Source organism: Thunnus albacares, chromosome 7 (genome assembly GCF_914725855.1).
Source record: "Thunnus albacares chromosome 7, fThuAlb1.1, whole genome shotgun sequence".
NCBI lineage: Eukaryota > Metazoa > Chordata > Actinopteri > Scombriformes > Scombridae > Thunnus > Thunnus albacares.
The window spans coordinates 14,239,150-14,254,778 of NC_058112.1; the positions used below are offsets into that span (position 1 = coordinate 14,239,150).

Genomic DNA, 15,629 nt, shown 5'->3' on the forward strand with positions numbered 1-15,629 from the left:
TTCAACAGTGCTGGTGCCAACACAGTGGCCTTATTGAAATTAATGAGGGCTGTGTAAGGAACTGATAGGTTGCCTATCTGAACCTGCTACACAATGGGCTGGCTCTTCATAGAAGTAAAAGCCTCTCCTATTAAAATCAGTCTTGTTGTAGTGCTGTGTTTTTGTAAAGGTGAATAACTTAACAATGTAGTTGATTCATGCATTTAAACAATTGTTTAAAAGATCACTTAACATCTTGTTGGTACAGTATGAGAATGAACCCAACAGCATGACCGGTACATGCTTTCAGACCAGTCTTTCAGTGGTAAAATATACACTCACCAAGCACTTTGTCAGGAACACCTGTACACCTGCTTATTTACGCAATTTTCTAATCAGCCAATCACATTGCAGCAGTGCAGTGCATGACATCATGCAGATACAGGTCAGGAGCTTCAGTTAATATTCACATCAAACATCAGAATGGGGAAAAATATGTGATCTCAGTGACTTTGACTGTGGCATGATTGTTGGTACCAGACAGCCCGCTTTCAGTATTTCTGCTGATCTCCTGGGACTTTCACACACAGCGGTCTCCAGAGTTTACTCAGAATGGTGAAAAAAACAAAAAACATCCAGTGAGCAGCAGTTCTGTGGACAGAAACACCTTGTTGATGAGAGAGATCAGAGGAGAACGGCCAGACTGGTTTGAGCTGACAAAGAGGCTACAGTAACATACAGTAGTATGCACAACACGTCAACCCTTGAGGCAGATGGGCTACACCAGCAAAAGACCACGGTGGGTTCCACTCCTGTCAGCCAAGAACAAAAATCTTAGGGTGCATTGGACACAAGCTCACCAAAACTGGACAGTTGAAGACTGAAGAAAAATGTTGCCTGGTCTGATAAATCTTGATTTCTGCTGAGACACATAGATTGGTAGGGTCTGAATTTGGCATCAACAACATTGAATCCATGGACCCAACCAGCCTTGTGTCAACTGTCCAGGCTGGCGGTGCTGGTATAATGGTTTGGGGAATGTTTCCACTTTGGACCCTTTACTACCAATCAATCATCGTTTGAATGCCACAGTCTGTCTGAGTATTGTTGCTGACCATGAGCATCCCTTCATAGCAATGATTTACCCATCTTCTAATGTCTGCTTAGTGCACCATGTCACAAAGCCAATGTCATCTCAAAGTGATTTCATGAACATGACAATGAGTCATCCAGTCACCAGATCTAACTCCAGTAGAACACCTCTGGGATGTGGTTGAACTGGAGATTCGCAGCATGGATTTGCAGCTGACAAATCTGCAGAAATGATGCGATGCAGTCATGTCAGCACGGACCAGTCTCCCTTTCATGTGCTGCATAGAATCAGGGTGGGCCAAAGGAACCTCCCTCAAATGACTCTTGCTCACCACATTTCTCTCCCTCTTCACTCCACCCTTCTGCTTCTAATGTTCACCTACAGTAACACTTTCTATTGCTCACCACTTTCTTTTCTCTACCCTGTAGAAATCCCCCCAGAGGTCCACTTTGTAAGTTCTCAGACTGACTGCACTCTCATTTGTGGAATGACACAGATGTTACAGTATGGATATCTCACAGAGAGGACAGACCCCATGTGCTCCATACATCTTCAGTCGACGAACGTCACCCCATCCTGAGCAGCTTTCTTTGATCTTTCCTTTAATGATGCCCTAAAGTTGCTCAGAAACTCAAATGAAAAAAAATGGTGTCAGATGCATCTGGTTATAATATTTTTTCTCTGTCATCATAGTGGGCATGTGTATCACTAAAGAATAATCTGTTTGATGATAACATATAGTTATCCTGCAGCGGAAACCTTTAGGCAAAGAGATTAATGTTCTTTTTATCCTGATGATTTTCAGATCATTCACTGAAGTCACTGTTTATGAACTGTCAGTCAAATGAAGTCATGGCTAAACTATAGGTACCACACTTAAAATCATAATCTATACGTGATATACACAGATTCTTGCGGCGCTACATGCTGTTGAGTGATCACGCATGGATCTCAAGACATTGCCTGCATCAACTCGTATGCCTGTCTCCTGCGGCGAATGATAGTAAGAGCAGGTGTTACTGCAAACAAAGGCCTATGGGAGAACTCTTGATTTTTCTGGCTCAATCTCCTTTTTTCCCCCCTTTTCTCTTACTTGCAGCATCATTCTTTCTCACATATGTTATTCTACAGAAACACTCCTTCACCTTCTCTTTGCCTTTCAGTTTAGTCAACCAGGAAAGAATTTACTACCGCTGGGCTTGGATTCCAATCATTATCTGCTGAAATCACCCATGTAACGCACATGCATGTTTTATAGCTTGAGGGCTAAATTTCTATTTTTCTTTACCTTTAGACTCTTTATCAGGGAGAACATTTACTAATTCATCATTCTGTGACCCATTTTTCTTTTCCTCTCTTTGAATGAGCCCTGCTACCTTGTTATGTAGAGTTTTTTTTTAAATATACCTTAATTCATCAATAGTGCCTGCATTAACTGATGGGTTTATAAGGTTCACTGTGTGTGTGAGGCACATGATAAGATCAGAATAATTATGTAACCCTCAGATTTTTATTCATGGAAGCACCTGTGTGTGGTTTGAGACTATGAGGAATGACAGAGCAGGTGTTAGTCAGTATTAGACCAGGAGAGGAGAGATGCTGCTCGGCAAGTACAGTAGGTACTATAAACACCATCAGCCACAATGATGTGGCGATGTCCTTGTGTGGAAAAGCCCAAAAATGCCTGTTTTGTCAATACAAATTTTAAAATGATAAATGATTTCCAGGAACAAGTTTAGCTGATTTATTTTCCAGTGATTTCACTTCATCACGTTTACAGGAATGTATTCTGCCCTGTGCCATCGTGCAGCAAACTTTACTGGTGATGACTAAAAGATTCTAATTGTTTGAATTTTTCCAAACCTCAATGCCGTAAAATACAAACCCACCATTTTCTGAATTTCTTGTCATACCCCCTGTAGATGCTCGTAAGTCCTACTGTTAACTGGAAGTGGGATGGAGAATTTCCAGTATGTGTGTGCATGTGTGTGTGTACGTGTGTGCGTAGGAGCACCATTCCTCAAGTTATTCATCGTACTCACTCTGACAACATTTCCCCTCATGTCAAGTTATCTGGGATAACATTCAGTAGAGTAAATAAGGATGTACTGCTGATGTAGGTGATCACAGTAGAGCCCTCCCAGGATCCGTTGTCTTATTATGACATGCTACATGTATAAAACATTGTGTTGTCTTACTCTACCCTCATTTTTGCAGCACCGTCCATCAGATCAGACCATTATCTGGTTGATATCTTGTAGTCTGATCCTGGCATCCCAACCTTCACCTGTGTGAGCATCTAAAGAGAGCCAAGTTAGTTCTGGTATTGATTTGCGTACATATAGGTGTACACATTCTTACATGCATAATTGCATGTGCATATGCACACATACACAAACACACAGACACAGACAATCACACAATCACTTGGAGACAGAAACATACTGTACATGCACACATTTGGGATATGGGCTTAAATATTTGAACCAGTTGTTAGGTTTTAGCACATTTGGATCCATGACAGAGCTGAATGCCTCTTTTGAAATTTTGCTCAATAAGGGAGAGAGAAACGGGAATGCTTCCAACTAGACAACCGAGAATTTGGGAAGACTCTGGGGGAGTGAAGGATGACCATCCAGCAGAGAGAGGAAGCTGTGCCAGATTCTCAAAGACTACACCATGACTCACAGGTCAAGGCCCCTGTGCCTGTAAACAGGATTTTTCTCATAATTTGAGCACTGAATCACATGTTGTACTCATACACTCTGGTCTGCTGTGCTGTTGTATAACCTCCATCACTTTGATTCAAGTAGTACTAATCTCCCAGGGAGTAGAGGAGAGACGGGCAGAGAGTCAGAAATGAAGCAAGGGGTAGTAAAGCAGGAAAGTTATTTGTGTCCGGGGAGGGGGAGTAAGTCTGATCAAAGTTAGGCTTGTTGATGGTGTGGCTGATCCTCACTTTTGAAACATCCCAAGTGTGGTGATAAAGCCCGGCCCAAACTGATGATTGGGATCATCAGGATGACTCTTTACTGTAATCTGTACAAATCTTTCATCTCCCTCAGGGCTGGGATGTGTTGTGAAAGCTGTTGTACGTCAAGGTCATGTGGTGTGGACAGGTGTCAGCACTGCTCTGGTTTATCTCTTGATTAGGTTACAAGATGACCACAGAGCTGGACTGGATATTCTCCTCTCCTCCTGACCTTGTCACTTTTTTCTCTAGTGTGTGAGTATATGCGGTAATAAAGATGATGTAGATATTTCCCTGAATTAAGACAGGCTGTTGCTGTCTTCTCGATTATGTCTGATGGCTTGCCTTAAACAATCAATTCACAGTTTAGCCACATTTTGCTAATTTCTTTATTTTTTCTTGCACTTTCTTCCTTTTTTTGAACGAGGTCATGACCCTTGAGGAGATTCCCTGTTGGTTTGCCTTTTAACGGACACACTCGCAGCCCAGTAAGCACAGTGCATTCCTCACATTCTGGAAAGACAGTGTCAAGGCTATTAAAACCTTAAAGTGAAAGGTGTGTGTGTGTGTGTGTGTGAGTGTGTTGCAGCTGGGAAGGCCATATTACACAATGTCACATGCGGCGGTCAGGCATCCATGATCTGACTTGTGCGTTTCTCAGAATTATCTATTAAATACCTTCAGTAGACCATAGATTTATAGTCTCAGTTTAACAGTTCCTGTAACCAGACGACAGTTGAAACAGTATGGATAGCACACTCCAAAAGGATTCCTCTTCTAGCCTTACAGTGAGACCCCCACCCCACCCCTCACCCCCAGCTCCCCTCCACACACACACATACACACACACACACACACACACACACACACACTTTAATAACAGCAGGTGTGTCTCCCTCATCACACAGCTGCACACCAGAACATGAGAGTGAGGTAGAGCTATATGGATAGAAAGGCACATACTGTAAGCATAGTGAGTGTGTGTTTGTGTGTGTGTGTGTGTATGTTTGTATGAGAGAGAGAGAGAGAGAGAGGCAGAGAGAGAGAGGATTCAGACAAATTTAGATAAAGAGCAGCAGACTTCTGTATGGAGAGAGGGAACTAGAGGAGCGTAAGTTTTGTGAGTGGAAGAGGTAAAAAGAGAAAGAACGTAAGAATTAAAAAAGAAAGAGCAGTTGGTTTACTGACAGAACTGGCAGAACTTCAAGAAAGCAAAAGTGGATTTAGGAAAACTTTAAACTGCTGGGAAAAAAGAACAGAAGAGAAAAGAGCCTGGTTAAAAAGAAATCAGTGGAAACAGCACAGTGGTGAGAAAGTTAAATTTTTAGTGGAGTGAAGTGTTCTAATCTTTTCTCTCCTGAGGGCATTTTTGCAAGTCTCTCTCATCAGTCTGGGCAGGACTCATTTGTCCCTCTATCCCTCCCTCCCTCCTCCTTTTTCCCTCTGCCTTAGTTCACTGCAGTAGAGTGTAACTAGAGCCACGCGATGACTACAGGTTGAGAAGTGAGTGAGAGAAAGGGAGACAGAGATCAAGAAGAAGAGAGACTGACACACACCTCACACATTGGAGTTTGGAGTCAGTGTGCAGCCCACAAATGTGAGGTGAGGGGAGAAAATCTTGCCAGTTTATGAGCTTTCTTTGTGCATGAGTGTGTGCATTTGTGTGCATGTATATTTGTGTGCCTATATGTTAACATACTGTATCTGTAGGTGAGAGTGCAACCATGACTATAGTTGAATTAGATCATTGAGCAAGTGGCTGCATGCAGTGGATCTGTTTGAGCGGAGTTTCCCTCGAATCCACCTCAATGAAGGCAGCTATTCATATTTCAGTGTGTAAACCATCCTCATGTCAGTGATCAGACTTTGAAGCGTGTGTGACAGGTTTGCCTTTCCAAGATTACAGTTTGGTGTGTGTATGAATCACTCTGTCAAGCGGAGCAAAAGACGCATTGTGAAAGTCACTGCACATGGGTGCACATGTATGTATCTGCACGTGTGTTTGTTTCTCTTTGATTTAGCTTTGATTTCGGTTTCTGAGGGATCTGCAAACAACAGGGAATAGTTCAGCTGTGTCAGCAGTGGACACCAAGTGAAGGACAGACCTCAGAGAATCAAGAACTCATCTGGTCACAATATGGGCTGCCTGCGTATTTTGCTGTCACATTTAAAATTGCTGGATTCCTTTTGTAAAAGATTTGTATTCGCAACACGCATCAGATGTTATGACAGTGATGAGAAGCAGAAAACAGATGTAGTAAATTGATGCAAGAGGGTGCATGTACTAGTGTGTACTTTCAAATGCAAAAAGAAGTAGTTGCAGTAGTGTTATTGTCCTGCCTATACATGCATGCTATAACACTGTTTATCCTTTGCTTCTACCTGCTGTTACAATATGTTAACACCTCACACCTTTTTTCTTTTTTCGTCTTTGTTTCTCTTTCACCCTCAGAGAGATTATGTGTGCATTGTGGTTACCCTGCTTTGGTTCCAGCCCACCGGTGACAGCTAAGAGCTTCCAGGGTGTGGCTGAGGGACCTTAGGGTGGGGCTCAGGTAGAGCAGCGATAGAGGTCACTGAGGAATGTTTGAGATTCCTCTGCAGCGCTGCTTCTGCCCCCACTCAGCCTCTGTTCCCTTGCCTCCCACCAGGCACTCCACTTCCTCTCCCCTCCCTCCCACTTTATCCTTTCTGCCCTGCATGTGGAACCTGCTCAGTCATGCCAGTCTGCCTCCTTATGCCAGCCTAACTACCACACTCATTTAAAAGGTGGAAAATCATCCTCAGTGCTGCCAGGTGTGGCATTCCCCCTGTGAGTGTAATGCTGTATTTTGCCAGGTGTGCCATCAGAATGTCTGAGTGAAGGAGACAACAATCTTAGAATATCTGTAAGGGATCTGGCCTGGGGAGTCTTTGTTTTCTGATGTTAACATAGCGATCAACAACATGAATCCAGCAGCTGCCAATAGTGCTATCTTTTTTGGTCATGTGTGTGTATATCACATACTTTCTGTCAGTGTTGTGTGTGTGTGTGTATGACAAAATGAGCAGCACCAGCAAGGCTATAAACCGTGTTGTTTTATCTCTTGCAATCACAATGACATAAATAAAAGGTTCTGTGTCTACGTGCATGAAGTTGTCCTGCAGAAGATGTCACGTGATACAGGTTCTAATGTTTGTTTTTCTTTTCGAAGGGCAAAGCTACTCTCAACCATGCATATAAAAAGCCTTTCTTAAGCTTTTATACCCCCTGCAGGCACAACGCAGGCTGACTCGATAAGAATGACACTAGCAGCGCAATTACAACATCAAGAACAAAATTACAACAAATTGCCAGATTTGTCTATCAGTCAGCAATCAGTCAGTCAGTCATATGGCCATTATCAAGGGACTAACCAGGTATTCCTCTGAAAAGTTTATAGGAGAATTGATTGATTTATGAGATTGCAGGCGGCAGTGAGTTCAGAAATCCAGGTGTACAACGTTGTGAGCTGCAAGTGCCAGACGCAGATCCCACTGAGAACAATAGAACGGACGTTAGACATAAAGTTAGTGTGTGTTGAAAACATTAGCTGAGGGAAACAGAAAGCTTAAGGTGTCATTGAAAGCCAAGAGAATAAAGCATCAGGCAATAAGTGAAAAGGTTTGGACAGATGGAAACAGAAGGGTGTGACAGAAGAGAGAGACAGCAAAGAGGCGAGAGAGAGTCCTGGTCCAGCTGTATGACAGCAGTCTTGGCCTGGTACATAGAGCTCTTCAATGGCCCAGTAAATGCTGCTGGAATGAAAACCATATCAGCACTGCAGACTTTTTACCTCATGTTACCTCTCCCCTTCCTGTTTCTCCTCTGTCTATGTTATGCTCCCTCCCCCTTGCCTTATGGACTCTGTGGTTCTGGTGTGGCAGTGGTATGGTTTTCATTAGTCAATTACAACCTCTGAAGCTGGCCGCTTCTCTGAAACACTCTTCTTTTGCTCACGTCCCCTTTTACTCTGCTTGGTACCATCTTTCTTACATTTTTTTTTCTCTCTGAAGTTCACCGAATACCACAGCTCAACCAACGACCCACTGCAGTACTGTATTCTAGCAGTCACTATGACAACCTTTTTTTTTTAAACTACCAATTTAAATTTGATGTGTTTTTAATTTAAAAGGCAAGTCATTTTCAAGAAATCTCTTCCAAGTGTAGTACATATAGTCCTCTTGAATTTGTATTTGCCTGTAGAGATGTATGCACAGAGCAAGATACACAGTGAATTCTCACATGTAGGAAAATTCAACACATGCAAGCCCTCACTTGCTCCTCTGCATTTATCAATGCATGCAACAATAGGACACCTCAATATGCCTTCAGGGATTAAAATTGACAACCGCTGAATAAATCCTCAGCTTAAAATGCATGACATGCAAAACATTTCAAAAGACACATGGAGGGTGTTTCTCAAAGATTCTTGTAGGATTTTCTCTGTGCTGTCAAAGTGCTGTAATCAGACCATGTCCATGGGTTCACTCAAATAAGATAAAGTGGACATATCTGCCCCATGGCATGGGAATGAACCAAGAAAATATTCAGCAAGTTCTAGGCTTGCAAGTACTTGCTGCTAAGTTTCTCACTACAAATTATTGTACACTAAGTGCCATGTTGCAGGTAGGTTCTGGCCTTTTACAATATAAATAATTTCATACACAGCAATAAATGAATATGAAGTAGTAGCAATCAAAAATTGTGAAATATTACATTCATTAGTTTTTCACAGCTAATAGCTTAGACTTAACACCCTGTTGGTAAGGCTGTATAAAAGCATCGGCCTACAATAACAACAGGGTTTTGCAGGATAAACAGCTGTAGGCAATTTAGCTCACTGGGTGTAAAGAACAGGACACTGGGTGGCAGGTTTTAGAAGACACTCAACCATTGGATGTTTGTACCTTTTTTCCTCACTGACAAACATCAGAGCATCACTCTCTGGTGGGCCAAATAAATGCCAATCTAGTAAAGCACAGGAAATAAGAAACAAATGGGATCAGAGCCCAAAGACATAGCTGGAATACTGCCGAATTATTACTAAACACCACAAAGTCTCACATAGACCGCAGCTCAGCATTTCCTCCCAAATAAGTGTTTCCTCTGCTCAACTAGAGCAAAAGACATGAATCCATTTGTTTTAGTCAGGTTCTGGCTGTCTAAATCCATGCAAGAAGCAATTTGTACGAACAGCTTAATGCCCTCATTCTTTATTTGTTGTTGATGCCAATGACTTTTGTGGATGGGCTATAGTTTACTAATGTGTATGAAGAATGTTGATTTTTCTACCTGGCCTGAGTTTCTTTCCATCTCCTCTCATGAGCTCTTACTCAGCTTGTCATAAATCTCCCCCAGTAATCTTTGTTTGGAGTTGTTTAATGTCTCATTGCTTTGGTTTAGAGTATAGATCACTGGTAATACTGTTGAAGGGATACCCAGTTTGATTCTGTCCTTTTATGTTCTGACTAATTCACATGGTGAGGAATGGTTTTAAGCAGTTGAGTAACAGTGTGAGTAACGAGTGAAAAAAAAATTGTCCACTGAAAAGGAAAATTCCTCTCTAATGTCAGGGTTGGTTTTATGCGTTCTGTCCATGTCCGTCCAAAGCATAAATAATAATGTCTTGTTTATCTTTTCCTATGCTCGGATTTTGAACAATGATTTAGTTTCAGGGCCATTCATTATTTCATTTTTTTAAACAAAGGGATACAGCAATATAAGTTATAAGTAATAAATACTCAGTATATAAATACGGCATATTATGTTGTATGTTATGATAGCTTTTTCAAGTATGCAGGCACCTCAGATTTTTAGCTTGAGGCACTAAACTATCAGTTGTAGCACTTTCTCTGGGGTGGGGGCGTGGAGATAATATTCTCCTGACAACCGCTGTGAACTTTAGCTCCATTTGAAGGCCCATAACTTACTTAATGTACTTAAATTCCTTCCTGAAGCTTTAGCCAATATGCTTCTTGTATCAGTTCTGTGTTTATTATTTTTGATTGTTAAAATATACAGCAGCTCCACCCAGCTCAGGGTGGAGAGGAGAGATGGGTACAAGCTGGACTACAGCTTGCATCTACCACCTCACCTGATTTACGTGTAAACTCATTCAGATGATAACGCCTTCAAGCTGGAAGGTAAGGAAGGATGTCAAGAGAGGATAAGGCTGACATTAACACACACCAGTAATGTATACCCACACAGTGGAGACACACACACACACACTGTACCCAGGCACACACATACAATCTAAAAGCTGCTGTATATTGAGTGTCCAGTATTTGACAGAACTGGTTCCCACTGTGTTTTACTGTGTTACCAAGTGTACTACCTCTGCTGGATGAAGTCTTGCCCTTAACAAATGTGTTTTTTATTTGTGACAGTAAGCCTTGCCACTTTGACCACATAAAGTGTGGCAGTGTATGTCACCTGTGCTAGTTGTTGAATGTTGCTCAGGTGGTAGAGCAGGTTGTCTGTTAGTTGTAGGGTGAGTATGAGCCCAGGCTTCTACTGTACAGGCATTGAACCCCACATAGCTCCTGAAAAAGTGTAAGCTAGTTTTGAAAAAAAGTGAGATGGCAACAAGCAGGAAGCTCTGGGTCTGAAAAGTGAAGCCAATGCGGAAGTGACTTAAACCTGCATTATCTCTAATGGCCAGCAGGGGGCGACTCCATTGGCTCCAAAAAGAAGTCCAATTGTATGGAAGTCTGTGAGAAAATGACACTACTTCACTTGATTTATTACCTCAGTAAACAGTTTCCTAATGAGTTTATGGCCTCGATTGCTAGTTTAAAAGTCTTCAAGCCTTCCATAATACTTACTTATGTGTGTGTGTTCATCTGTTGAAGATTCTGCCCTTGTGTTTATCTTTCATCCCACTCAGGGATGCACTAAATTTCATTGTACAGCTGTGCAGTAACAATTAAGGTATTCTATTCTATTCTATTCTATTCTATTCTATTCTATTCTATTCTTATCTATTTTAATACAGGATGATGTTTTGTAAATGTTGGTCCCATTTAGAGTAAGGAGTCAGCTGATCAGTTTTTCCGGTAAGTACATTTTGTTTTAAGCCTGTTTTTCGCTAGCCAAAATTAGCATTAGCAATATCACAGTTAACCACGGACTGTAAATGCACCATGCTAACCAAGCTAGCAGCTAACACTAGCGTTAGGGTCAGCTCCAGCCTCTTGTCCAAATATGGTCACTTCTGACTCCAACAAAACAAGATAGCGATGGTCAAAATGTCTAACTCGAGGCTTCAAAACAGGAGTCCACAAACCAATGGCTGATGTCACAGTTGCTACGTCCATTATTTTTTTTACAGTGTATGGACGCAAGAGAGTTTGCTGAAAGTTTTATCTTCTTCTGCTTTTGATTAATTAATAAATAATCACAAAAAATAAAATAAATATAAAAAATAAAAATAAATAAAAATAAATAAATTCCTATCCCTAGTTTCAATTAGCAATTAAATTCTTCATTTGTTAGGTGGGGGGAGAGGTCTTGCCAGCAGTGAAGTCACACTCGGAGTGTGTTTATTAAGCAGAAATACAGCATGAAAGATGACAGTGAAAACAACTTTTTTTTATATACCTCTTTGTTAAAACTTTGTTCTCTTCTTATGTTCGTTAATTAAGAATTTATGAGGAGGAGACAGAGACCTAAAAAGAACATGTCGTGGTATGCGCAGATGTTACCATCTTGAGTGACTAACATGACTCAAGTTTCCTTCCATTTGTGTGTGTAAATGTGTGGGTGTGTGGATTTGTGGTTGCAAGTCTGTGTCCATGTGTCTGTTTATCTGTGCGTGCGTGTCTGTATGTGTTTGTCACAATAGTAAAAGTCATCAACTCCTTGTGGTCGCAGTTCTGTGGTCTCATGGACTAGATGAATGTCTCACACGCACACACACACAAACTTAGAACACCTTGAGGTGACTCCCCGTGGCAGGGTGCCCAGTGTGTCACAAAACCACACAGCTGTACATTCCCAGACTCTGAGAGTCGGATTAGATTAGCCAAGTGGAACACTTGCATCTGTAGGCGATGGCTGTGTTTTTCTCTGATTGCGTTTGTGTGTTTATCTGTGTCTGCACATAAACACGGTCTGTAAGACTCATGCCAGCTCAAGGTGTGTGGGAAGGAACACTCAGTACTGACTGCATTTTTATTAGATTATGTGAATGTTCTTTAGTGAGCTCCCATAGGTCAGCGTTTTATGGCTGTGTAAATGGTTCTGTGTGCCACATAGCCATTTTAGTTGGTATATAATTTGATGTCTTTACACTGAATGGGTTTTTTGATTGGCAGACAAGTCATGTATGGCTCAGTGCTACCTTAGTGGCTATAAAAAAAAGATATTTTAAGAAAGGCTTGATTCTTAACTATAAGGGCACATTCACTATGGATAATCTTCTTGCTTCCTGTTTTGTAAAAACACATTTTATTTTAGTTTTTCCACTTCTAAACTCCTACCTGTACATTGCTGGAATAGTTTCATGTCTCTTTTACTGTATGATATGCATGTGTGACAGATCTTTGGGATTTGGCAACTGATGTGAAAAGAGGGAAGCTAAATCAGAGTCAGCAGGCTCGCTTAAGTTCTTCAGGACGATCCTGTCTGATGTGAGAGTTTTGATAAAAGAGCAAAACAGATGGAGAGGGTCATCACAGAGTATTTTTCTCCGTCACTGTTTGGTATCTATTTTTCATATAAAGTGCATGTCAGACATGGTCAGTGCTAGGTGTGTACAGACTGTAGATTTTAAAACCATACCACAGTTGCTTCCAGTGGTATTGTGATAACTGGCATTGTGATTGTGGCTGATGAGCATTTTAATGAGAGCCAGTATCTCCCACAGCTTCAGGCAGAGCCTCAGAGTACAGCGAAGAGCCAAAGTACAACTTGGAAACAGTGTATTTACCCATATTTTGGTAAAAGAATGATTGTTTGGAATTTGCTGAGGATATGGATGAGACAACAGAGAAGTGAATTATGATGCAAGAGGGATTTGACAAGTTTCTATGAATATTTTGATGCCACCTATGCCACCTTTTAAGCCCCCATGAGGTGAGTGTTTGATACTCAAAACCAGTAGTGGAAAGTACCTAAGTACATTTATTCAAGTACTGTACTTAAGTACAATTTTGAGGTACTTGTACTTTACTTGAGTATTTCCATTTGATGCTACTTAATACTTTCACTCCACTACATTTCAGAGTGAAATATTGTACTTTCTACTCCACTGCATTTATTAAACAGCTTTAGTTACTTTTCAGATGGGGTTTGACACAATGGATAATATAACAAGTTTTTAAAATACAACACATTGTTAAAGATGAAACCAGTGGTTTCCAACCTTTTTAGCTTTTGATGTCTTACAAAAAGCAGTGTGTAGTTGGGTCACATTTCAGATGTCTATGAGTTGTTAACAGCTCCACCAAACAGTGATTTTTCCCTTTAAAGTTCTCACATGGTTTCATTTCAGCAAATGTTCAAATGATTCAATATTTCACCAAAAATCAAAGATTAGAGAAAAAGTCCAAAAACTGAAAACAGATTTGTGTATTTGTGAACTTTTTTTTTCTTCTTTCCTCTCCCATTAATCATCTCATGACCTCTCAGATTTATCTGGTGACCTTTTGGAAGGGCCCGACCCCTAGGTTGGGAACCACTGGACTAAACTAGTTAACTGTACATAAAGTAGTTAAACTAGCTCCACCTCCAGCAGCTACAACAGTAACATGCTGCTCTTACACTGATGCTTCAGTATTAATAATCTAATATAATTATAACATATATAATAATAATCACTCAGAGGGATGAAACCACTACTTTTATTGCAATACTTCAACTACATTTTGCTGCTGATACTTATGTACTTTCACTTAAGTAGAATTTTTCATGTGGGAGTTTTACTTGTAATGGAGTATTCTTACATTGCTGTATTTGTACTTTTACTTAATACTTCTTCCACCACTGCTCAAAACCTACTGTAGAAGTATCACTTCTACAGTAGGCACATCAGGGAGAAAGACTGACAGGCGTGTGTGTGTGCTTGTTTGTGCTTGTGTGCGTTAAACATGTGTGTGGAGATGGAGTGCCTCAAGCCCAAAAAAGACTTTGTGTTTGTGTTGTTTTAGCTTAGATAGTGCTGAGTGTCCATTAAAGTGGTGTTGAATGGATATTATGGAGTGTGGTGAGAGTGGCGATATGGGGGATGAGTCCAGTGTTGATAACAGAGTGAGCAATAGCAAGTCTACACTGATAACTACAACTAACCATGGGAGTGTTGAATTAAAGTTCAACACACTGAAGTGACAGAGAACGGTGACAGATACAAGTGAAGAAAAGAACAACAGATAGGGATAAGGAGGGAGGGGGGGGAGGGGGGATTGAGTAAGCAGTGATGTGCCGAGGGAGGAAAGAGGAGCAGGATGCCACCATCTGTTAGCCACATGCACGCCCCACAGCAGTCACATAAATCTCAGCCGTGCTCAGCAATGCAAGGCTGCATTCCGCCAGGCTAAACGTGCACTGGCTAGCTACCTCAACAGAAATGTGCAGCTCATGCATCATACAGATCCAGATTATACATTCAGCACATATACAGAAGGATATACAAAAGTTGTTAAAATCACACACAATGGGTTGACCAAGACACTTGATCGATTTGGGACATGCAAGAAAGTGTATTGGAAACCATTTCTCCAGTGGGGAATTGCGATGTTGATAGACTGCTGCAAATGTAATTAACAACTTGCCTTGCATGTAGACAATTAAGTACAACTTGGTAGAACAGTTACACAATCTTTTAAATATGCTACTGTCACAGCAGCTATAATTAACATCCGTTAATTATAGCTCCCTACTATTGGCTTGGAATCTGTTGGAAAAATACTGCAGCTAGGCAATGGCTGATTTAAAAGTTGTTTATAAAGGCAAAGTTCTTCTGTTCTTCTGGTGTGGTCCCTTGGCCCTCCACTACACTAGGAACAGTGGATGTGCAAATACGCAGGGCACACACACACACAGACACACAGTTACAGGTCACTAAGGTTAAAGTCAAGCTCAAGCAGGGGAATGTGTGGATGAGTTGGGTGTTCCAGTGTTGTACAGATGGGCTGGAGACTTGCAAAGTCAGTTTAGAACAGTTTTGCTATAAAGTTGGTGTGTGTCCCTTGCCATCGCCCGAGGCTGCGATGGCAGTGTCCGTTATGATGTCACGTCTCATGCTATTCAGTCTCTCAACTGTCCACTGTAATGTGCTTTATAACACATATGCATTGGCTCAACATCTGCATAGGCCATAGAAGTGCTTTTTATGTGTTGTATTGGCGCATGAGATTGAAATAAATGAAGTCAATATCACCTTTTCTCTCCTCTCCTCTTCTCTCCTCTCATAGTGACAATGATAATAGTGACAGGGCATTGCTATAGTGATGCTCTGATGTGATTTGTAGATGTAAGTGTGACCTATGAACTTTAGCCGCTCTCTGAAGGTTCAACATTCAAAGAAATTCTCTTTCCTCCACCTCCATAAAACTAACCAAATG

At 41.2% G+C, this 15,629-nt stretch overlaps 1 protein-coding gene across 1 annotated transcript in view; it reads left to right on the plus strand.

Annotated features, from left to right (window-relative positions):
- Positions 1 to 5,505: 5,505 nt before the first annotated feature.
- LOC122986101 (zinc finger protein 469) overlaps positions 5,506 to 15,629 on the plus strand; it is a 65,394-nt gene continuing 55,270 nt past the window's right edge. Inside the window, exon 1 of the mRNA XM_044357189.1 lies at positions 5,506 to 5,645. The gene's annotated coding sequence lies outside the window, so the exon portion shown is untranslated. The remainder of the gene's footprint in view (positions 5,646 to 15,629) is intronic.